Here is a 23,583-nt window from a genome sequence, read left to right as displayed (position 1 = left end):
TCTTAAATTTAAAAAAAAAGCATTCAGAAGAATCAGATACAGAACCCAATAACCTCGCGGAAGCAATGAAGTTCGATATTTCCTCGAACAGAAAAACCGAAATCCATATGCGCTGGAGATTACTATCGAAAGGAACATGAAGAGAATGAAGAAGGCATCAATAGAATGGAGGAACAACAGCAAACTCGGTGACCGAAGAGCGCCACAATGAATAGCGAATACACATCCTAATAAATATATATCCGGATCTATAGATTCCGTACAATAGAGTTTGCGTCAGCTGAGAAATGAAAGGACCCTTAACATTTCCGCAAATTGAGAACCATGTATGCGTAACGTTTCGTATCATCCGTTAATGAGGGATGTAAAAACCGTTTTTCGCAGAGCTCGGGTCACTGATACACACCCCCGGTGATTGTTCTTCTCTTTTATTTATTACATTTTTTCCTCTTGTATGCAGTCGCTGTCCCTTCTTGTGAAGAAAAAAAAAAAAAAAAAAAAAAGAGTAAGGCGTCACACTCGTTAGCAGTAAATGAGTTGTTTGGGACAGGAAAGGATTGCAGCTTTCTCCTGAAGAGAAAGCCTTGTTTCTGCTGTCTGTATATAAACAGGATGAATCCAATTATTTAAGCTTTCTAGAGCTCATTCGGGAAAGAGTTACTTCAGTTTTTCAATAGCCATAGGTAAAAAAAAAATATTTGATGTGTCCAGCACAAGACCTCTCACCAATTCAATGTTTAAAACAGCAACGAGCTTTATGTGAAGTTTCACTTCCAGTTGATCCTTTGTAAACAAAATTTAATTCGCTGTTCCAATACATATCAAGGTCTTAAATACGAAATTTAGAATTATATTTAATTAGGATTAACTGACTATGTGTAAAAACTGTTTTTTCTGTATTTATATGAAGATAATCAAACGTTTGGCTCTTTATTTCTTTTCATTAAAAATTGTATTTTATTGGGCAGTTGACTAATATTTGTTTTTTTTATTAAAGTGAATCAATTGTTTATAATATATTTGAAATAAACATTTTGAAATGAATGACATATTAATTTGCTTGAATGTTATTTCTGTAGCATCAATATATATAAATTCATTTTGAACTATAGGTACATACTCGCGATATTAGGCACTGATAAATAATTGTTCACCTATCACAATATATAAGCAACAATATGTTATGTTAATTGCTGCAAAACTGCTATGGGCTTCAATTAAAGTGCCACTTCCGGTTACCTTATTTTACTCCAAATCTAATCAAATCGTTACATGAAAACAGAAAGCTTCTATAGGGACAAAAAGAAATTTTTTGAAGTTATCATGGGCGAAAAAATCGTCACACACATGCAGACCGACAGACATCATAGTAAAAAGTCTTGCGGGGACCCTAATTCGTGTTCATTCACTGAAGACTCACAATCGAATTTTTGGACAGAAAACTTTGCCTCCCTTATCTACGTAGGCTGGCGGGAGGTAAAAAGAAAAAAAAAAAACATATCTTAATATTATTGTTCTAAAATGTCATGGCAAAGATGCATTGATGATTTCCGCTTACATGTCTTATACGTTCATAACTTATTGTTTTCAATAACACCCTATTGACTATAAAAAAAAATCTGAAAGATTACAGATTTTGACGATCGCCCAAAAGGATTTGTTAAAGTTTTTTTATGCTCTCGCCTAGCTGGTAGTCAACCAGTCTGCTGTTACACTAACTCCTGCTAACTCATTTCTTTTTGTCTTTTTAGCTTAATTATTAAACACCATTTTCTTCGTACTTACGCGCTTGCCTAGAGACATAAAATTTTTAATAACGTAATCCTCCACTCGAATATGGACATCTGGAATTTGAAATTTGGAGTTTGTTTTTATTATATATTTCATACTTTGTAAGTCTAACGAATTTTATATTAACACAACGATTTCAAAGCTAGAAATGTTAACACTGCACAGAAAAAAAAATTATCTCCAATGCCCGAGACTGGCTATCAGAAATTCTAAAGATATGCTCCTTTTAAATATTTTGTGACAGTGCTTTTGAATTGAATTTTATGGTTTAAGTGCGAAGAATATGATATTTAATAAATAAAGGTAAAGAAGTTACAAAAAATCCCCTTCGGGCGTAATATAAAATCGGAAAGCTTTCAGATTTATATATGTATATATATTCATAAGACTAAAACTAAACACTTGACCGCTAAATAAATGCTAACCGCTTCCTCTCTTGAAACTAGGAAACTTCTCCTGGTTATATATAAATCAAATATAATCAAATCCAATCAAACATAAAACTAATAGAAACAAGCTAAAGACACAACACGTAAAAAATACGAAAAGAAAACGATTCAGTTATACATTGCTTCAACACTGCCGTTAGCACATGAGTTGAGATCCAATGTTATTTAAACTGCAAGCTAATGCTTAAAATATATCTATACTCTTTAGGACAATATATTCTTTTCGTAATGAATACGGTAGAGTTTTGAAAGCAGCTAATTACTCGTAAATAATATATAACACTAATATTTAAAAATATATATACCTGAACTGCGTAGCATACGGTAGATGCGAAATTCAAAGTTAACTTTAAGCAAGTTATAAAATGTTTTTTTCTCCCGTACTTTCTGAACTGGAAAAATAAATAGAAATTTCCAGGAAGAGAAAAAAAGAGTCATTCAAACAATTTTTCAATTTTAAGCTTCGTCTAACACGAAAACTAACAAAATTATAAAATGCACATATTTCACGTTTGATTGAATCTTGAATATGAAAACTGGACACCAAGCATAAATTACTCTGCTTAGAAGCAGAACTGTATGCCTACACAACTGAAAGAGTAGACTCCGTTTTTTTGGTTGAAAGATAGTAACCTGGTGTCTCGCGTGAGTTTGTTGGACTTTAATACATCGAAATAGTTGATCATGCATTCCTGGAAAGCTGCGGTGGGTATCTCCTTCCTGGGTTTGGTATTCAGACTTGACTTGTCTTGCAATTGTCAACTGTTGTATAAATTTATCAAACAACTTTTACATATAAGTTACTGCATTTTCTTTTAACTTTTTCTTTTAAAGATTTTATTCATTTACAAATTATTAAACAATTACTTCGAGGAATTATTTTAAATTTTTAAAAGTTTATACTTATTCAAATAATTAAAACATATTGTATTTCAATTTAAATTGGGTACATTCAAAATCAAACTTAAAACAAAATTTCAATTAAAGAATATCTAAAAAAGTTTTTTTGGAAAACACGAAACATAATTTGAAAATTCTTTAAAGTTATTACCTGCATCATAAACTCAAATTTAAATTTTTTCCACTTCAGTTAGAGCCATTATCTATCTTTTTCAAAGAAACACGAAGATCAATATTTAATATTAACTCCAGTTTTTATTAATATCGTTCATTATTTCGTAAATGTCCACATTTCCATAATTCTTATTCAGTTAGACTTATTTGATTATTATTTAAAATACAAAACTATCCTCAAATCTTTAATAATTTTTCATAACTGGTCCATGAAAAGCATCTCCATAAATTAACTAACCATATTTGTACCAAAGAAAAGAGTTATAAGGACTATCATATTAAATGAAGGACAGAAGCTGCAGATCAAATGTGAAGCGAAAGAACAAGGCTATTATTGTGCATTTGAGCATTGAAAACAGCATTCTAAAATAAGTGTTTTTCTTGAGGGACCGAAATTTTCAAAACAAGACGATGTTTACTGATTAAACCTTCGAAAAATATGGACTGGTAGCAATAAGTCGTCTAAAAACGATCAAATCATAAATAGTTAAAAAGGAAGATAGATACTATACGATCAATTTTCACAAAATATGAGAATTTTATTTTTCAGACCAAATATAGTATTAAACTACGAAAAATAAATTTTTGCAATTGCACCTTGTTAGCGATCAGAAAAGAAGTTTCGAGCTTTAATCTCAAAACTTAAAAAACAAATTTCTTACAAAATTGTAACAATCAATATCAGACTGCGAATTATCCAAATTAAAAGTAATTGTATTATTCTTTTTTTAAAAAAAAAGTTTTAGATTTTAACTATTGTATTGCCTAAAAGGATTTGCTAAGGTTTTGTTTAATCTCGCTGAGCTCGTAGTATACCAGACCGCTGTTACACTCACTTCTCCTGGCCCATTTTCTTTTTTGTCTTTTTAGCTTTCTTATTAAGAATTATTTTCTTCGCACTTTAAGCCATATACTTCACCAACAAAATTACAAACAACTTTCAAAGCAGCATTGAAGTATACGTTTAGAATTTGTTGGCGTAATATTTTTCTGTTTTTTTTTTTTTTTTTTTTTTTTTTTTTCAGTCTTTTCTCAGTTATCATATCAGTGATCCGTTTTCGTACTACAATGACTTACAATACTTTTTTTTCCTTTTTATTATTAACGTTTCGTGCGCTAACTTTATTAAATATCATGTTTTTGTTAATTACGCCCCATAAAATTCGATTCAACAGCAAAATCATAAAATATTTAAACATAATATATCTTTAGAATTTCCGATAGACAGTCTCGTGCGCTGGAGATAAAAATGTTTTATTCCGTACAACGTTGCCAGTGCTCGATTTGAAATCGTTGAGTTTGTTAATCAAATTTTGTTAAAGTTTTACAAAATATAAAATATATAATAAAACAAATTCGAAATTTAAATTTCAGGCTTCGCGATGTAGATGTACGTGTGGAGGACTACGTTATTCAAAGTGTACCGTTGTTTTCTCACAGTGCGAGAAACATGCATATATTCATTTTTCTATTATTTAATTTCTTTAACACACAAGGCGATAATATTTGTAGGCTTTAAAAAATGATACTACGCGTTTAAGTGTTTCGACGCAAAATGCCGCAAACTAAAATCCCATTCGGCACTAACGTCCCTTTTGGGCTAATAAACCACTAACTCAGAAGCTCGTATTCTCTATTCGTGAAAAAATCAACACGAACGAAGGCCATTATTTTTAGGATATATATATACTTTAGGATCTAAATTGATTAGAATGTTTATATAATCACGATCAGCAATTTAGATATCTACTAAATCATAAAAATTTACACTTTTTTTCCATTAATTCATGTTGCAGGAATATTTTTAAATGCTTAAAATATACTCGGTTTAAGAGGGACAAAAAATTTTAAACAGCCTTTTAAAGAGTTGCTAATGAAAAAACTTTCGTTTGTTTTTATTTGTCTGAATATAAAGAACAATAAAATTAATTCCTCGGCATTTCTACTTTCATTCCCTTTTTGAGACACTGACGTTTGGAAAATATACGATGTATGGTCGGTTTTACGAAGTGTAGTGTCTTTAATTCTTAAGCAAAACACAAATAAATAAATAAATAAATTTGTTGCTTTAGTCTAATATTAAGCAGATGATTTACCAAATTAAGATAATTGAATTCACAGTTTTTAATTTCATACGCCTAACGAAAATTTTGAATTTTGAATATATTGCTTTCAGTACCTAGCCACAATCATTCAAACTGCTTCGCGAATGACCATTATTAAAGGTAAAGAACACATTCTTCAACAACCAGTTCTAGATTACAATAACAAAGCAGGAAGAAAAGAGGTCGTAGACTCTTTCGTAAATGGTACTTAAATGACCAAAACACTTTCTTTTCCTTTTCCCCATACCACGAATAGATTTTCATCCGTCGCGCTGCGTTCTTGCTGAATGAAAGCTAACAGAAAATAACAGAAATCATAATATACTCGTATGTAAAAATTGAGACAAATCTGAATATAAATCTTCGTGAGATATCGAAAACAACAAAAGTTTTTGTAACCAATACAAGCTCTGCAACGTTTTAATGCTTTCGCAATGCTAAATTTAAATTTCTACTATTAAACTATACAATTTTGAAGATTCTGTATATATGTCCCTGGCACTATGGAAAATGACGGCACCTAAAGACAACAGAATTTGAACACATGCAAAAATTTTTAAAATACGTTGCTCTCTAACCAAAACATGTGCACTTCGAAGCCCGAATTTGGAATACTTTTCTTTAGTTCATATTTTGTTTGAATTTAATGAATATTTGATTAACAATATTAGCGATTTAAAGGATAATATCGTTTTAAATAAGTCCTTTTTATTTCCAGCTTGCCAAATTGTTGCCATTCGGAAAAAATGGGAGATATTTATCTTTCACTTATAATAAACGAACTCACCTATTTGAAAACAATGTTTTGCCACTGCCTAAAATAAAATATTTTTAGCTTCCATGCGCTAAAGCGTTGCCATTCAGTAAAGCGTATGATATTTAATTTCATATTTAATGTGTTTGTTAATGAGTATCAATTTAAAAAGTAATAAATGCAGGTTTTTTTTATTTTTTTTAATCTGATTGATTTAAATAAAAAAAAACAAGGAAATCATGAGATATCTAATAAGAAAAAAAATATTTTTATAAAATTACGCGCATTAAAATCATTATATATATATTTTTTTATTTTTTATGATAGCTCTTTTAGGCACGGCCGGCCAGTCTTTAATGGAGAGGCGAAAAATTAAGAACGAAGAGACGCAACGTGCAATTTCGGAATAAAGCAGAAAAATGAGAAATCGCACTTCACAGCTCGTAAAAATTTAAATATAAACAGAAGCTCAGAAAAATATACTATATATGTGTGTGTGCCGGGTTAATAATTTTGAAAAAAGTCGGCAATCGTCTTCGTTTTTCTTCAAAATGTGATATACAGTTCTTTTTAGTCTTTTTTCAAATACTGACAATATTCAGCAATTTATGTAATCGTAAGAAAGCATCCTATTGCATTAACGCGGGATATTCTTTAAAGCATGTAAAGCAAAGAAAAAAATTTCTTAGAACAAAGAATGTACAAATTTGTACAAAAGATTTCTTAGAACAAAAACAAGTATGTACTTACCAGTGGTGATAATTATTGCCATCCGACGCTAAACAAAAGGTACCACACGTCCCACTTTCACGATTTCAAAGGTATCATGTGGTCATCAGCTCATCTTTTAATAAATCTAACAAATAATAGCTATGATGCAACTAATTGTTATCCAAAGTTCTTCACATTAAAATAAATGAAGTGTTTCGCACTACTTGGCTCTCGGAACAGTGCGTGGTAATATGTTTTATCCTTTTCAGAAAAAAATTAGAAAATTCAGGTCGACTGACACCCACATAATTTCTTTCATAAGCCACACTGAAAAAAGAAACCTCGTCTATAGTTTCGAAATATCCGAAGAACAGAGTCGCAAATGCGGGTGAAAGTTGTTCAGCAACTTATTTAATACTTAAAAATTCTGGCAAATAATGTATCCCTTTTAAGATTACCGAGTTTGTAAATGGAAGGAACAGTTATCCCTCCCACTTTCCAAGAGGGTATGGTACCGAAACACAACACAAATAAGGAAGAACTGCTTTGCCTGATGACCGCGGCTGTTCTGAACTTCAGGTGAACTGAAAAGTTATCGTCTGCTTGTCGGACGGGATGGAGTGGGAACGAACTACAGAGGCGCCACCGAGCGGGATTTTCTTTTTTTCACTTCAGAGCTTGGAAGTGACAGAAATGGAAAAAGATTGTTTTTTTCCGGCTGTCTTGTCACTTCCCCTCGCGTCTGCAAGGTGATTCGTCTTTTCATGAATCACATTAAAATGAACGCTTGTTTTTGTGCCTATGTAAAGATTTTACTAAATTTACGAAAAAGAAAAAAAAATTAAGTTACTTTCTGTCTGCGTAGTTTGTTAAAACAGTGGTAACAAATTGGTTGGCCGCGGGCTCCATGAGGTTTCAGAAGCAATTCTATACGGCGCGTCCATTTTAACTATGCATTTTTTCAAAGATTTCAGAATATTATGTGTTTGAAGTCTAAGTTTATATTATTTTCATCATCCTTAAAAACGAACATGAATAACGCGCACTAGAAAATCTATAAATGGAGCTATATAATTTACTGCGTGAAGCAAATCTTATTAAAAATTTTGAAGATGTATATTTTAGTAACTTTTATTCACACTTCTGTTAAAAAATAAACACGCTCAGTTGCGAATTTTTGCACTAAGTATAATCTCTTTGTTTGGAAATATATTTGTATGGAAACAGCTTCTTCCATATTAAAAAATTAATAAGAAAAGAAGCCCGATAAACCGATGAGCATCTACAATCCGAGATGAAGATAATTTGTAGAAATTTCTGAGGCTACACACTTTATTAGAATTTAAACGTCACAAATGTCAAGTTATAGTAAGTAATAATGAAGTTTATAATTATTTACACGCAAACATATGTAATTTCAATTTATTCGTCGGCGAAAAATTTAATAAGCAGGAGAAATAGACTAGATTATCAATATTTACTCTCAAGTTTTGTCCCATTTAGAAAATTATCTCCGAATAATGTTTTCATAATTTGTTTATTTTTAGTTTAAATTAAGTTATGGAATGTATAATTAAACAGATTAGAAACATTTTAAATAAAGTTCAGTCTAAAAAATTAGTATTTAGCTATCAATATATTTGAATAATTAAGACTTAACCTTAAAAATGTGTTGGAATTAACAAACATTAGATTTCCCATGGAAAAAAATATAAATTTTAATATTTTTCCTTTCTGATATTAGTTATTATTGTTTATTTATATTTTGTAAAGTATTTCGCAGACGAAATTTTAAATTTATTTAAAATATTATATTTTCTATATAAAAATTTTTCATTTCTTTGAAAAAAAAAAAAAAATCTGACCCCTCCGTCTTTTTTAGACTGTGTATTTAAGTTTGCATGCAATTTAAGTTTGAGACCACTGTATTAATACAAAAGAAACGTCGATTATCTGAACTGCCATTATGCGAATTTTCTAAACATCCGAATTTTGCAGTTTCATTGTCAAACCGCATACCGGTATGATAATATTTCGATTACTGAATGAAATTCTGCAATGCTTAATGAATGCCAGGTATCTGCAGTATATAAAAAAAATGTAAATTCTGTATAAATCGAAATTGGGCGATTCCGGATATCAAATTTTAAATGTTCAGAATAAACGAAAAATTGGGCAAAGGAGAATGACTGTTATAGTAATGATCCAGGTCTTAAGAAATAGTGAAGCTTTTACATAATGCATCAGATTAACTCAAATTCAAATTCAATTCAGATTAGTTAACTCAGATTCAATTCAATTTCTATTTCTGAAATGAATTAGCAATACCGCGGCATGCAAAAATTTATCGTTTTTGAAAGAAAATATATTTTCAAATTTCTTCATTATTCATTGAAATTAATGTAATTAAATTAAAGCATGATTTTTTTAGAAAATGTTATGTAGTATAAAAGAGCGGAAGGTGGTAAACCCCGGGAGGCCACTTGCAATTCCACAGTACTCGCCCTCAAAAAATTTTACATTCATTGTAAAATTATTCGAATTTCGGATTTTCCTAATTGCGATTCGGATAAATTTTAATTTGTAACTGGTAAATATTAAATAATAATAATATTTACGGAATAAGAGATGCCCTGAACAGAAATAAAAAAAACTGATATGGACATCACATGACTTCCTTTTACGTTCTATTAAATTATGCGCAATTTTTTCTGCACTTTATTTAAACTTATTTCTTCGAATTATTCTAACTTCCGAACTATTCTAACTATTCTATTATTCTAACTATTTCTTCAGGGTATGCTGAAAATGACACCAAAATTTGCAAAGTTTGAAATTAAATATACCTGCAAGTTTTTGTCATATGGGAGGAAGTCACACTTCTTACAATTTTTACTTTTTCACAACCAATGTATGAGAAAGTCCTCCACGAAGGCACCCCCTCCCTTAGACAGATAAACCTGGAGTGCTTTGCCGTAACCAAATAAAATAAAGGCCGGATATTGACTATTAAGCCGGTTAAAGTATTGGGTATATATATCAAGAAGATATAATAAAGTAGTCAAAAGTGCTTTTTTTTAAAAAAATGAAAGAACAATTTGACTAAAATTAACTCCTTGAGCTGCTAAATTTTTATAAAATTAGTTCAAATAGAAAAGGAATTTAAAAGCTAACAAAAGCGCTTATATACGTATGTACTTTTGGTACTGCTGACTGCAATAGAAAAGGGAGGTTTCACGACTAGATGTTATGGCAGTTTTATATATAAAATTTCGAAGTTCTGGGACTAATCATTTTTCAGCTGTGCGAAACACATATATACGCACGTCAGGAAAAAAATCCCTTTTGAATCTATTTTAAAACCATTTTACAATCCGTTTCGGATAAAAAGGAGTCTTTTATTCTGTCCGTATGTACAGACGTCATACAAAACAATTGTCTGAATGGGTTTGAAATTGATCAAAATGGATATTTTTGTTTAAATATGATACTAGAAATTTCTCGCGAATACAATACATCCGTTGCTTCGTACAAGGAATTAAAAATAGGAACTCCAAAAAATAAATATTTTATTTTTTATAATTTTTTCCATTATTTTGCACATATAATGATAAATACGTAAATACACATGTGCTCGAATAATAAAATTTAGTAAATGAAAATGAATCAGCTTTATAAATGTTCAAATTTATCGAAGAACGATGAAAGAGCATATTCTCCTCAAACCGTAACTAGTTATTTTTTACTGTTGGTTAAACAAAAGGTTTAAATACATTTAAAACCATTGAAATGCTGCTTCAGTATTTCTTCGCTCTTGACAGAAATCCCAGTTATAAAAAATACATATTCAAAAGAACTCAGCCCCAGCAGTACCTGTTGAATCCGCTGAACACCGGTAGTTCGCCTTCCCTGGCTGCACGGGCGTTTTCGTATTGTTGCGTGAGTACGGGTTCGTTATGAAATGAATGCACAAGTCCGTGAATTCGCTACAATCAACAAGAGCAATTTTCTAAACAACAACAAACTAAGCAAGCAACTACAAACTGAGATGTTTTCCTCCTTTTATAAGATTTTAAAATCACGCGCTAGAATTTTCCAGTACTTTCTCGAAATCAAAAAGAGATATTTATTTATTTAATGCACGCGCTCTTGTATTTTCAATTTTCCGGCTTAGCTTTCTTTTAATATTCGTCACGCGCTGCACTGCGCGAGAAATAAAACCATTTAATTTATAATTAAACTAACATTAGCTTTTTAAATACCAAATTCGTAACAGTATTTTTCTCAATACGTAATGTGAATAGGAGCCAATTTCAGTTAGGAAGTTCTCTAGGAGACGTTTGCCCCTTCAGGCGGACAGTTTTCGTGGACTTTGCTGCATTGTTCCTAGATTTGGAGTGAATAACGACGACACTTGATGAAGTATCGAAACACACTTTATTTAGCCAGTATTAATCAGGACAGCTCCAATAACACTTTTTACAGTCGTCGAAGATCTACTATAAAAACGCTGGAACAATCAGCGACCCAGCCTTCAGGTTATCAGGCTATCACGGTGGAGACAGCTTCACGGCAAAGCACTTGAGTACAGCTCGTGACTCTGCTTAGTCGTTCTCGGAACTCCACGTACTCTCGAGACTCTCCACGCTACAACTCGCGATGCACTCGACGACACAAAGAGCACGCTCCCGACTCTTCGGTTCAGTGATTCCCGGAGCTCAACATGCTCTCTCGACGATGCACTAACCGCGATACACTAAGAGACTCCTTCGGTGAACTCGACGACCCACTCGGCACTTGCTGCCCGGCTGTCAACTCGATCGACTCCGCACGGACTGACTTGCTAGACGAGACACTAACTAACTCGCAACCAACTCTCCGCGAACCAGAAGGGTTTATATAGCTTTTGACTGGTCTTCGAGAACATTCTGGGCTAAACCGGTAAGAATTCGTTCCAGAAGGTTCTCCAACCGTCCATGGAATATCGAAGATTTTATCGCCAAATGGGCGATTTCTCGCCAAATGTGGCAACCCTGCCTTCCTTTGCCGTTTTATGGCAACCCTAAAACTGCTTTGCGGGGAAGCCATCTCACTGCGCCTTGACATTTCGTAACAATATTTCTGTTCTGAGAGCGTATTAGAAAGCTAGACGAAAATTCATCTTTAGAATGTTAGATTAGTGCAGTTTAAGATAACTTGAATGTAGCCTAAATTTCATGAATGGCATGAGCAATAATTGTTTCTTCTCTTCATTGATTTAGAAGCATAGAAAGACTGTTCTTTCTAATTTTTTAAGATTTTTCTAATATGGAAGGTTTTTTTATTTCAAACAAAAAGAATGATGTAATTAGTTTAGAAGTCTGTAAGGGGAGTAAAAGACAGTACAAACATATTTTTAATACTTTTAATATATTTTTTCATGCATATAACTGAATGGAGCTGTTTCTTCGATTTAACAATAATTTTTAAATGATAATTTGACGATTATTTATAATGATTTAAAGATGTTAACGATAATTTTCAAAATTTCTTGATAATCATTAAATTGATGATTTGGCTACACTTATTTGTTAGTTGGATTTCATACAGTGGAATGAAAGAGCTTTCCTATTAAAAATAAGTTTATTAATCAATGACTTCGATTATATGATAACGAAAAACATTGATATGAGTGTAGATATTGCATGAAAGTTACTCTTGTTTCGAACACTTCCATATCACCTTCACGTCAAACAACATTGAATACAATAGTTAGAGATAAGAGCTTCTTATTCGACAGAGATAATTAGTGTAATTTTCAGTGATAAACTGTGTTTACGCAAAGTTTAATAACAAAATGACTCGTCAAAACTTTATGTAAATTTAGCAGCTTTCAGCTGTAAATGATGCAGTTCATAACGAATTTCGCTTATTTACATGGTAGAGTTTCTTATAAAACAAATGGCATACGAAGTGATATGAAAAAGTTTCGAGACTATATTGACAGTAGCGCTAGTAGAGCACAGGCACAGAGCACTGACCTTCATTAGTCAGTGTGCCAAGAAACATCGTCGTCTTATGTGGATCTGGAACTGCGCAGTTGGTGCTATTCTGACTACGTGAGTTACCACGTCTGAGATTTCATCATGGACAGCAAGTTAGAACAAGCAGAAAAAGTGAAATTCTGTGTAGAACTTGGAAAATCCGCCTTAGAGATGCTTGAAATGATTCTGCAAGTATACGACGATGCTGCTTTTCGAGGTGTTTTGAGTGGTACGCGCTTCAAGATCGGAAAAACATCACTGGAATACCCGAGAGATCAGGATGACCTTCCACAAACGCAATACCAGAAAATATCAAAACCATTCGGGAACATGTGGATTATCGGAGAACGATCTACAACATTACTGCTGTTGTCGGTTTGTCATACGGAACAGTGTGTAAGGGTACAAAGGGTAAACAGAGCTAGTCTGAAGATTTTTCGATACCACGTCATACGTATTGTTGCGTGCGTACGGGTTCGTTACGAAATGAATGCACAAGTCCGATGAAAAATGAACAAAAATTTATTATTATCACAACAAAAATGCTTAAATTTTCTCAAATTATCATGCAGTATTACAATATCTCACAGTAGTTATCTTTTAACTACTCAAATGTCCAATAGAACGCAATTCAAAACAGCTAAAGAATTCGCTACAATCAACAAGAGCAGTTTTCTAAACAACAACAAACTAAGCAACTACTACAAACTGAGATGTTTTCCTCCTTTTATAAGATTTTAAAATCACGCGCTAGAATTTCCCAGCACTTTCTCGAAATCAAAAAGAGATATTTATTTATTTATTTAACACACGCGCTCTTGTATTTTTAATTTTTCCGGCTTAGCTTTCTTTTAATATTCGTCACGCGCTGCACTGCGCGAGAAATAAAACCATTTAATTTATAATTGAACTAACATTAGCTTTTTAAATACCAAATTCGTAACACTGCCCCCTTCCCAACGACTGCACGTCCCGGGCAGTACAATCCCTGGACAGGAAGCTAAACTTACAACTGTGGCATAAATGCAACTGAGGCATAAACATTACATTACAATATCAAACAATATAAACAATAAATGCAATAACTAACTTAAACAAATCAAATGCTATCAAATACTAAATACAAAACAAATACTAAATACAAATCAAATACTAAATACAAATCAAATCAAATACACATTTATAAACAAAAAGGACCATGGTCTGATACTATTTACAATTATTTACATTACGTACTATGGCCATAGTAATGAGCTAACCTGTCGTAATGAACGACTTTAGGTTTAGAGTTCGAAGACTTACGAATCCAAACCACGACGTCATTCAGCCTTTTTAGGACTGTCTACGGGCCATCCCAAGGTGACTGTAATTTCGGACAAAGTCCTTTCCGTCGAGTCGGATTCCACAACCACACCTTGTCTCCTTCGTGGAACTGATGTTCAGTAGCTCTTGTGTCGTAGCGGGTCTTCATCTTCTCCGTCGCCAAGTTGACTCGCTCTCGTGCAAAGTTGTGCATCACTTCAAACCGGGCCTGGAGATCTTGAATATATTCCTCAGACGATGAAGGAGCATCCGGAGGGCCGCCAAACAATAGATCACAAGGCAGACGAAGGTCACGACCGAAGAGCATTTGTGATGGAGAATAGCCGGTAGTCTCGTGGACAGCATTGCGGTAAGCCAGTAAAAAGAGTGGTAATTTCTTGTCCCAGTCCTGTTGGTTTCTGGAAACCACTAATGAGAGGTTATTAAGGATGGTTCGATTGAACCTCTCTACCATGCCGTCCGACTGGGGATGCAATGGCGTCGTTTGAGTTTTGTCAATGCCGAGTAGTTTGCATAGTTCTTTGATTACTGCCGAGGCAAAATTCCTTCCCTGATCGGAATGTAACTGAAGAGGCACTCCGAACCTGGAAATCCAGTGCTGTATCATTACCTCAGTTACTGTGACAGCCTCTTGATCAGGAATAAGATAAGCTTCAGGCCACTTGGTGAAGTAATCAATGACAACGAGTATGTATTTGTTGCCATCAGCAGTTCGTGGCAGAGGTCCTAAGATGTCAAAGGCGATACGTTCAAAAGGCGCCCCTACGTTGTAACGTTGCAGCTTGCCTCGGCTGCGACTCCTCGGTCCTTTCCGACCTGCACAGGCATCGCAAGATCGGCACCACTTTTGCACGTCATCCTTTGCATTATTCCAGTAAAAGCGCTCACGAACTCTCTGCAAGGTCTTCATTATTCCAAAGTGACCTCCAGTAGGGGTGCTATGTAACTCTTTAAGGACATCAGGAATGCGGGATCTTGGATGTATAAGTTGCCATCGGAACGTCTTCCCATCATCCGATTCGAATTTCCGGTAAAAGACCCCGTTTCGAATGTGAAGTGAATCCCAGAGTGCCCAATATTGTTTGGTTGTAGGACTACAGATAGAAATTTCCTGCCAGGTAGGTTTTCTGTTTGATGACTCCATTAAATCAATTATGGGTTTAATGTCGCGGTCTTCCAGCTGGTCTTTCCTGACTTCATCATCACTCCACGGTTCTCGATCAGCCGATGTTGATGTTGTAATTTGTCTTGCGACCGGAGTCAGCAGCTCGTATTTCGCTTCCACCCTGGAACAATATCGGCAGCTTTCTTGGCAAGGTCTTCTAGACAGGGCGTCGGCGTTTCCGTGTGATGATCCCTTACGATGACGGATAGTGATGTCATATTCTTGGAGTCTCTGTATCCACCTGGCTATTTGACCCTCAGGATTCTTGAAATTTAAAAGCCAGGTCAATGATGCATGATCGGTGCGGAGCAGGAATTTTCTGCCGTATAGATAGTGATGGAACTGTTCTACAGCTTTGACTATGGCGAGCAACTCTTTCCTGGTGACACAATAATTCCTCTCCGGTTTACACAGGCACTTGCTCCAGTACGCCACTACACGTTCTTGGCCGTCTATTTCTTGGGACAAAACAGCACCAACACTTTCATTACTCGCGTCGGTGTCGAGAATAAATGGTCGGTCAAGCTGAGGATACGTCAGGATTGGAGGAGATGTTAAAGCCTCCTTTAAGTTGTTAAATGCATCCTCGCATTCTTTTGTCCACAAGAACTTCTGGCTCTCTGTCAGCTTGTGTAGGGGTCTTGCGATGGAAGAAAAGTCCTTCACGAATTTCCTATAGTAGGTGCAAAGCCCTAGGAAGCTTCTCAGCTGATGGACATTTTCGGGACGTTTCCAGGATTTAACGGCTGATACCTTTTCAGGATCCGTGCGCACACCTTTTGCAGAGATGACATGTCCCAGGTAAGTCACTTCCTTTCGGAACAATTTGCATTTAGCGGGACTCAGCTTCAGATTGGCTTCTTTCAGTTTCTGAAGCACCTTCCTAAGATTTTCTAAATGTTCTTCAAAACTCTTTCCGACGATGATGATGTCGTCCAGGTATATGAGGCACGCTTCGTAGGAAAGGCCTTTCAAAACAGTTTCCATAAGACGTTCGAATGTTGCCGGCGCATTACACACGCCAAACGGCATCACCTTGAATTGCCAAAGCCCTTGTCCCGTAGTAAATGCCGTCTTTTCTCGGTCTTCAGGCTGTATTTCTACCTGCCAATACCCACTCTTTAAATCAAGTGTTGAGAAACCACTTGCTTCCAGAAAGAGTGTCTAGAATGTCGTCAATTCTAGGAAGAGGGTAACTGTCTTTCTTCGTAACCTCATTCAACCGGCGATAGTCGACGCAAAATCTTGTTGAGCCGTCTTTCTTTCTGACTAGGACGATAGGAGATGCCCATGGACTTACTGAAGGCTCGATGACATCGCTTTCTTCCATATCTTTTAACAGTGTTCGCACCTCTTCCTGTTTAGCAAACGGTAGACGTCTTGGATGTTGCTTGATCGGGGGATGATCTCCGGTATCTATTCTATGTTGTGTCAAACTAGTTCGACCCACGTCAGAAGAAGAGCGGGAGAAAACAACTTGAAGTTCTTTAATGACGCGATCGGCAGCATTCCTCTCTTTATCGTTTAATTGCGCATTCTGCAATAACTCCGATGTAATTCTCTCTGAGGACACGGATTCTTGGATGTTACTCTTTCTTTCAACGGTGGTTACTGGAGTACATGCTGCAACCACTTCACCTTTCTTAATAATTCTCCCCTTCTCAGTTACACTGGCGACTGTCACCGGGATAACCGTTCTGGATAGGTCGACGAGTGTTGAGGCTACTAGTACTCCTTTTGGGCTATTAGGATATTCTATTATGCCGTAGCGGAAATTTCTGTTTTCGGCTATGGATCCAGGAAGTAAAATTTCTGTTCTTGCCGGTATTGTGATATTGTCTTGTGTTATGATTTTATGGACAGATTTAATTTCATCATTGACTCCAAATAACGTTATGTCCTCAGATGTAGAATGCAATTCGTTATTTTTAAAGTCCAAGGAAAAATTGTATTTCCTTAGAAAGTCCAATCCGAGTATGCAAGAATCAGTGATCTCTGCTACATATGCCGTGTGATGGTAAGCGGCACTTCCAAACGTGATGTTAGTATTTACTTTTCCATCGATGTTGATCTTCTCACCGGACACAGTCTGTAGGGTAACGCAGGGCGGCGTCCAGATAAGTTTGCTTCCCAGTTGTTGAGCCAAATCTTTTCGGATGATGGTAACGTTGGCTCCTGTATCTATCGTCATATTGCAGGGAACTCCATTAATATGTCCTATTATGAAAAGTCCATTACTGCCGCCTCTCACTGCAGAAATCTGAAGCGCTTTAAACTGGGGCTTTTCATGATCTGGCAACCTCCGCCCCGCGAGATGGCCACTAATTAGTTTCCCTGCTGTTTGTTAGGAGCGGTCTTAGCATCCGTGCCCTGGGGTGTTCTGCAGTTTCGTCGTATGTGTCCTTCAGCACCGCAGTTCCAGCACTTTACGGTCGGTTTCTTGTCACCAATATTCTGTCTCAAGGCGTTCATTTGTCTAGTTAAATCGTCTAGACGAGCAGTGACTTGATCCCCTGGCTCCTGGACTTGAGCAGCTCTGACTGGATGGCGGTCTCGACGAGTGGCTTGCTGGGCTGCCTCAAATTTCATGGCATACACTATAGCGCTTTTCAGATCTTTAACATCCGCCATTCGCAGTGCTTTCTGTATTTCAGGGTCCCGGATGCCATCGATGAAATATTGCAGGAACAGGATTTCCCTTGTTTCTGTCGGGCACTCCGAAAAGGCGTGATGTGACAGCCTTTCAACATCCGTGGCGAGCTCCTGAAGCGTTTCGGTGAGCTTCTGTTGACGAGATTTTAATTGGAGCCTGCTGTAGTCTTTTAAACATTTCTCGCCGAAGCGCAGCTCCAAAGCGCCGGATAGAGCTTCGAAATCTAGCGTTTGATTTTCGGGAAGCGTCTGCAGGATATCCGCTGCGTCTGCTCTCAGAGAAGCGGCGAGATGACAGGCCTTAGCTTGGGAATCCCATCCATTCGCATCCGCAACGATAGAAAATTGTGTCCTATGCACCTGCCAGGAGGTCTTCCCATCATATGTAAATAGTTTCAGAACGGAACGACCAGGCATCGATAAAAATTTGAAACCTTCAGAATTGTTTCCTACCGTCGCTATGCACTTCTTTAGGCTGTCAACGTCTTTGGCGACGGCAGCAGAAACCCTATCATCAATTTGTTGTTCGACGGCAGAAACTCTTTCTTCAATTTGTTGTTGGAAGGCCGAAACTCTTCCTTCGACTCGTTGCTCCACATTTGACACTCACCTTTCTATATCTTCTATTTCACCTTTGACAGAAGAAACCTTTTCTTCAATTTGCCCTACTTTATTTTCGACAGCTCCTATTCTGTCTTCCATAGCCTCAAATTTACTTTCTATTACGCAGGTTATTTCTCTTTTCATTTCGTCTTGACCTGCCTCAATCTTTTCTTGTACAGCTTTTATGTCTTCTTTAAAAGTTACTTGACCAGCTTCCAACTTTTCGTGAAGGGCTTCCATTCCCTTTTTAACGGATATCATCTCTCCTTTAACGGAATCTTGGCCCAATTTCATTTCTTCCTTAAATGCAGCAAAGGCTGATATCAGCTGTCTTAACTGCTCTTCCATCGCTCTTGTGATTGGCATTCAAATCCCACTTCTGACACCAAAAATTGTTCCGTGCGTCCGGGTTCGTTACGAAATGAATGCACAAGTCCGATGAAAAATGAACAAAAATTTATTATTATCACAACAAAAATGCTTAAATTTTCTCAAATTATCATGCAGTATTACAATATCTCACAGTAGGTATCTTTTAACTACTCAAATGTCCAATAGAACGCAATTCAAAACAGATAAAGAACGCTAATCCGCGAATTCGCTACAATCAAAAAGAGCAGTTTTCTAAACAACAACAAACTAAGCAACTACTACAAACTGAGATGTTTTCCTCCTTTTATAAGATTTTAAAATCACGCGCTAGAATTTTCCAGCATTTTCTCGAAATCAAAAAGAGATATTTATTTATTTAACGCACGCGCTCTTGTATTTTTAATTTTTCCGGCTTAGCTTTCTTTTAATATTCGTCACGCGCTGCACTACGCGAGAAATAAAACCATTTAATTTATAATTGAACTAACATTAGCTTTTTAAATACCAAATTCGTAACACTATTATCTTCCACATCTAACAAAAGAATGATATACTTTTACCTCAAAATATACGTGATTCAAAGCTTAATTGTTTCATACTAAGTATGAATTTAAGAAAAATTTTCCTTTACATAGGAATTAAGAGAGCTTTGGAAAAGAGTCTAACATTGAACTCTAAAAATTAAGGGTTAATGAAACTTGTTCTCTAATTATATTTTGTCGTTCAAATATATCTTTTAATTTTTCTCTTGCCACAGTTAACCTAAAATTCTCGAAATGGTGGAATGGAACACTTACTATTCTCCGAAATATTTAATTTAATTTAAAATGAAATGCTGGATTTGGATGATTGTTTTTTCTTAAGCTATGATGACTGATATCTTATTTATTATTTATCAAAGCTGGTGCACATACGATAAACTCTTTCGTGAAAAACATCTTTATTCCAGGGTTTCTTAAACTTCTTTCAGTCACGACCCCCTTTTTATCACTGAGATCCTTACATACTTCCCGCCAGAGTTAATTAGTTTGAAACTGAGGTCTAAAACGACCTTGTTGAAAACTTTTAGCTCTAGAATCTAACGCGAGGCCAATCTTTTACAAACATACTTCGCTAGAAACTAGAAATTTAAAAGAAAGAAATTTTTTTTTTTTTTTTTTTACAATAGCAGCTCCCAGAATATACAACAATTTTTTTTCTTCTGTATTGCATCTAAACAGGAGCTTTTATTCAATTCTGGTTCCTTCCAGAGATCTGGAAGGAAAACTAGTTTAATGAAATGTTACACAATGAAATGGCAAGTAACATATACAATTATACTTCTCTTAACATTCTTATTTCATTCATGACTATTTTAATTATCTCTCCCCGTGCTCTCTGACATGTGTTGTAAAAGAACACCAAACACGAATGTGTTTCTGTCTACGTGTTCCACACTTCCTCCTACAATCAAAACACTAACGTGTTACAATTCAACATAACAAGACCTCTTAACACACCCTAATTTCAACTCTAAACCCTGAGGTACTATTCTGAAAGTGTCTAACTCTAAAGTGTAGCGTCAGAGAGCATAATTACATCATTCAACCTTTAACACATATTCGCCATGCTTTAGTCTTTTTACAGTCACACGAATAAAAAAAATTTTAACATTCACTTTTACCATATCACGGTATTTCTTAACATTTAAAATAACAGTTCACATTGTATATAAGAACATATCAACATGCCGTTAATTTTACACATTTGAAAACATACATTAGTAGTACATTGTTAACTTCTATTCTTTTCAAAGCAAGTGCCAATTCTTTCTACATTGAAATACTACATTTCAAAAAGTCTTTGAGACTAAAACTTCTCTCTTGCTAGAATGTTTTACATAAAATTTATACAATAACTTTTTTTTCAATATTTAAGTCTTTACACAACGCTATTATACATCAACTTTAGTTTTACGCTCGAGTAATTGAAAAACATAATACGAAAATCGGTAACAACTCATTTCTCGTACTTTTGGCGATAAAGGTAGACCTCGCATGAGGTAAAACTTCTTGAAATCTGCCACTTGCAGTAAGAATGAAAGATTAACTTAAGTTTGCAAAGTAACATAAAATTTTACTTATCTTTGTGATATTCGGACATCCTTTTCTGGCCCCAGTCTTTAAAGGTATTGCAGATAGTTGTGTGATTTCTCCTCCTTCTTGTACGGGCTCGCCCTTCAGTGCCTTCCTCTAGATGCTTTCTTTTTTCTCCAGTTCGGTCACCCTTGAATACCTTCTTTTTCGCTTCTGCTTGTGGTCTTGGTCGTTTGATGGCAGCTGGTCTTGGCGGAACCGGGAAACTTCTGTCGTGTTCCTGCTTGGACCTCGTTGTTTGCCGTTCAAATTTTCCTTGTAACTTTTCCTCCGCCGCTGATGGCCCTTCCGCAGTTCGGCTACATTTACTGCGGAGAGTCCTGTCGGATAAGTCGATCTTCCGTTTTAGAGCCGGGTTATAGTTGCCGTCATTTCTCCTGGTTCTCTTCACATATGTCGTCCTTCTCCCTTCTTCATTCTCGGGGTGTTCGTGAACTCTCTTTTCTGGACGGTGGAACGGCTTCTTTTTCTTGCTACCTTCAATTTTTCCGCGGGGCAATTTTCTTTTCACTTGCTCCTGCCTCTTATTGGCTTGCCCTTGTACTTGTCGTTTTTCCACCTCTGGAGCTTGTGCCTGCGGTGTCTGCCGTGCCGGATCCTGCAAAAGATCTGAAAATATTTCCATTTTATTATGATCGAAGTAGGGCTTGATTTGATCAATGTTTGCGGAACAGGTTTCACCATTTCTGGCTTTTAACACTACTACAGCGCGAGTTATTTTTTCTATAACATATGGTCCTTCAAATCGTGGAAAAAATTTGGCAGTTTTATCTTCTGGTGCTGAAGAAAGTGAATGCTTAATTTTTAAAACTTCATCCCCTACTTTATAAGTTACTCCCCGTCGTTTCAAGTCATAACATAATTTTTCTTTTCTCTGTGCTACTTCAGTATTCTTCTTTGCTTCCTTAATTAGTTTTTCTATATCACCCATTTTAAATTCTGGGGCTCTTTGTTGCACACAAAATAATTTATCTAACGGCGTTATAATCTTTCTGCCTAAAAATAACTCAGCAGGAGTTTTGCTCGTTGTATCATGTTTTGCGGTCCTAAAGGCGAAAGCTAATTCATTGACATACTTATCCCAGCTTTTATGAAAATTTTTAACATAACTACGGATAATTTTCACTATATTTCTATTGACCCGTTCCGCTATATTTGATTGAGGCCGATACGGGACCATTCTTAAATGACGTATGCCCAGTTTTTGGCACATGTCTTCAAATATATTACTTACAAATTGAGGACCATTATCCGATATAACTTATTAACCGCCACGTATTTTAAAATATATTTATTTAAAATAGAATCAGTAACTAATTTCGCGGAGGCTCGTCTTAAGGGAACAATTTCGGTCCATTTACTAAAATGATCAACCATAACAAGGAGATAGCGACTTTTATTTAACTGACTTTTTGGGAAAGGGCCCAATAAATCGATGCCAATTATTTCATTTGGAAATTCGGATTTAATACTATTTAGAAACCCGGCCGGGCGGAAATTAATATAATTAAGTGCTTGACATGTTGGGCAGGACTGGACATACGCCCTTGTTAACTTTTGCAGTTCAGGAAAGTAGACTGCCTCTCGTACGCGTTGGATAGTTTTTCGAATACCAGCATGAGAAGCTAAAGGGCTGTCATGGAGCTCCTGCAGGATATTTAATCTAAGACTAGCTGGGATAACAGGTCGAAATTCGTTGTTGGAATTCGTAGTTTTGGCATAGAATAATAGACCATCTATTAGTTCGTAATGGGCCGCCCTATTTCTTATTGCCACAATATCTTGGTGGCTAAAATTTTCAGGATCCTTCAAATACTCATAAATGCTTCCAAACTCAGGATCCTTACCCAGTTCGGTTATTACAGTTTCTCGGGAATTTATTGTACATGCTGTGAGCATTGCCACCTTCACGGTATTTCCTTGTTCCTCTATTTTAATTTTTGATAGGGCATCTGCTACGATATTTTCCTTTCCAGGGGCATGCTTAATTACCAGATTATCTTCTTGCAGCTTGAGTGCCCATCTTATTAACCTGGGGGATACATTTTCCCCTGAGTACAATCTAGTTACCGCCGCATGATCAGAGTACACTGTTATCGGCGCCTTTCCAAAATAGTCTCGGAACTTTTGCACTGCTAACAGAACTGCAAGTGCCTCTGTCTCGGTCGCGGAATAGTTTCTTTGTGTTTGATTTAAAGTTCGGCTAAAAAATGCCACGGGCTGCTGATTTTGCGAAAGTACCGCTCCTACCGCATAATCCGAAGCATCCGCTGAAATTTCTAAATTCTCATCCTTTTCAGGAAATTTCAACACAGGGGCTTGCGTTAATGCTTGCTTTAATTTTTCGAAAGCACTATTGGCTTCGGCCGTCCACGAGAATCTTGCCCTTTTTCCTTTTTAATTTTAACAATGGCTCAGCAATAGCT

General features: G+C 35.7%; 1 protein-coding gene across 3 annotated transcripts in view; it reads right to left on the bottom strand.

Annotated features, from left to right (window-relative positions):
• The window catches only part of LOC118179414 (uncharacterized), a 245,971-nt gene that overhangs the window by 164,421 nt on the left and 57,967 nt on the right, over nucleotides 1-23,583 (bottom strand). For 2 of the 3 annotated variants that reach the window (XM_085825581.1, XM_085825585.1), the window contains exon 1: nucleotides 6,924-7,469. The exons of the other annotated variant lie outside the window; for it this stretch is intronic. The gene's annotated coding sequence lies outside the window, so the exon portion shown is untranslated. Of the gene's footprint in view, nucleotides 1-6,923; nucleotides 7,470-23,583 lie in introns of those variants that run through there. 3 annotated transcript variants of the gene reach the window in all.

The sequence above is a fragment of the Stegodyphus dumicola genome, chromosome 1 (genome assembly GCF_044657685.1).
Source record: "Stegodyphus dumicola isolate Sdum_Otavi_A_Nest chromosome 1, ASM4465768v1".
In the NCBI taxonomy this organism is placed as follows: Eukaryota; Metazoa; Arthropoda; class Arachnida; order Araneae; family Eresidae; genus Stegodyphus; species Stegodyphus dumicola.
This window is presented reverse-complemented; position numbering and strand designations above follow the sequence as displayed.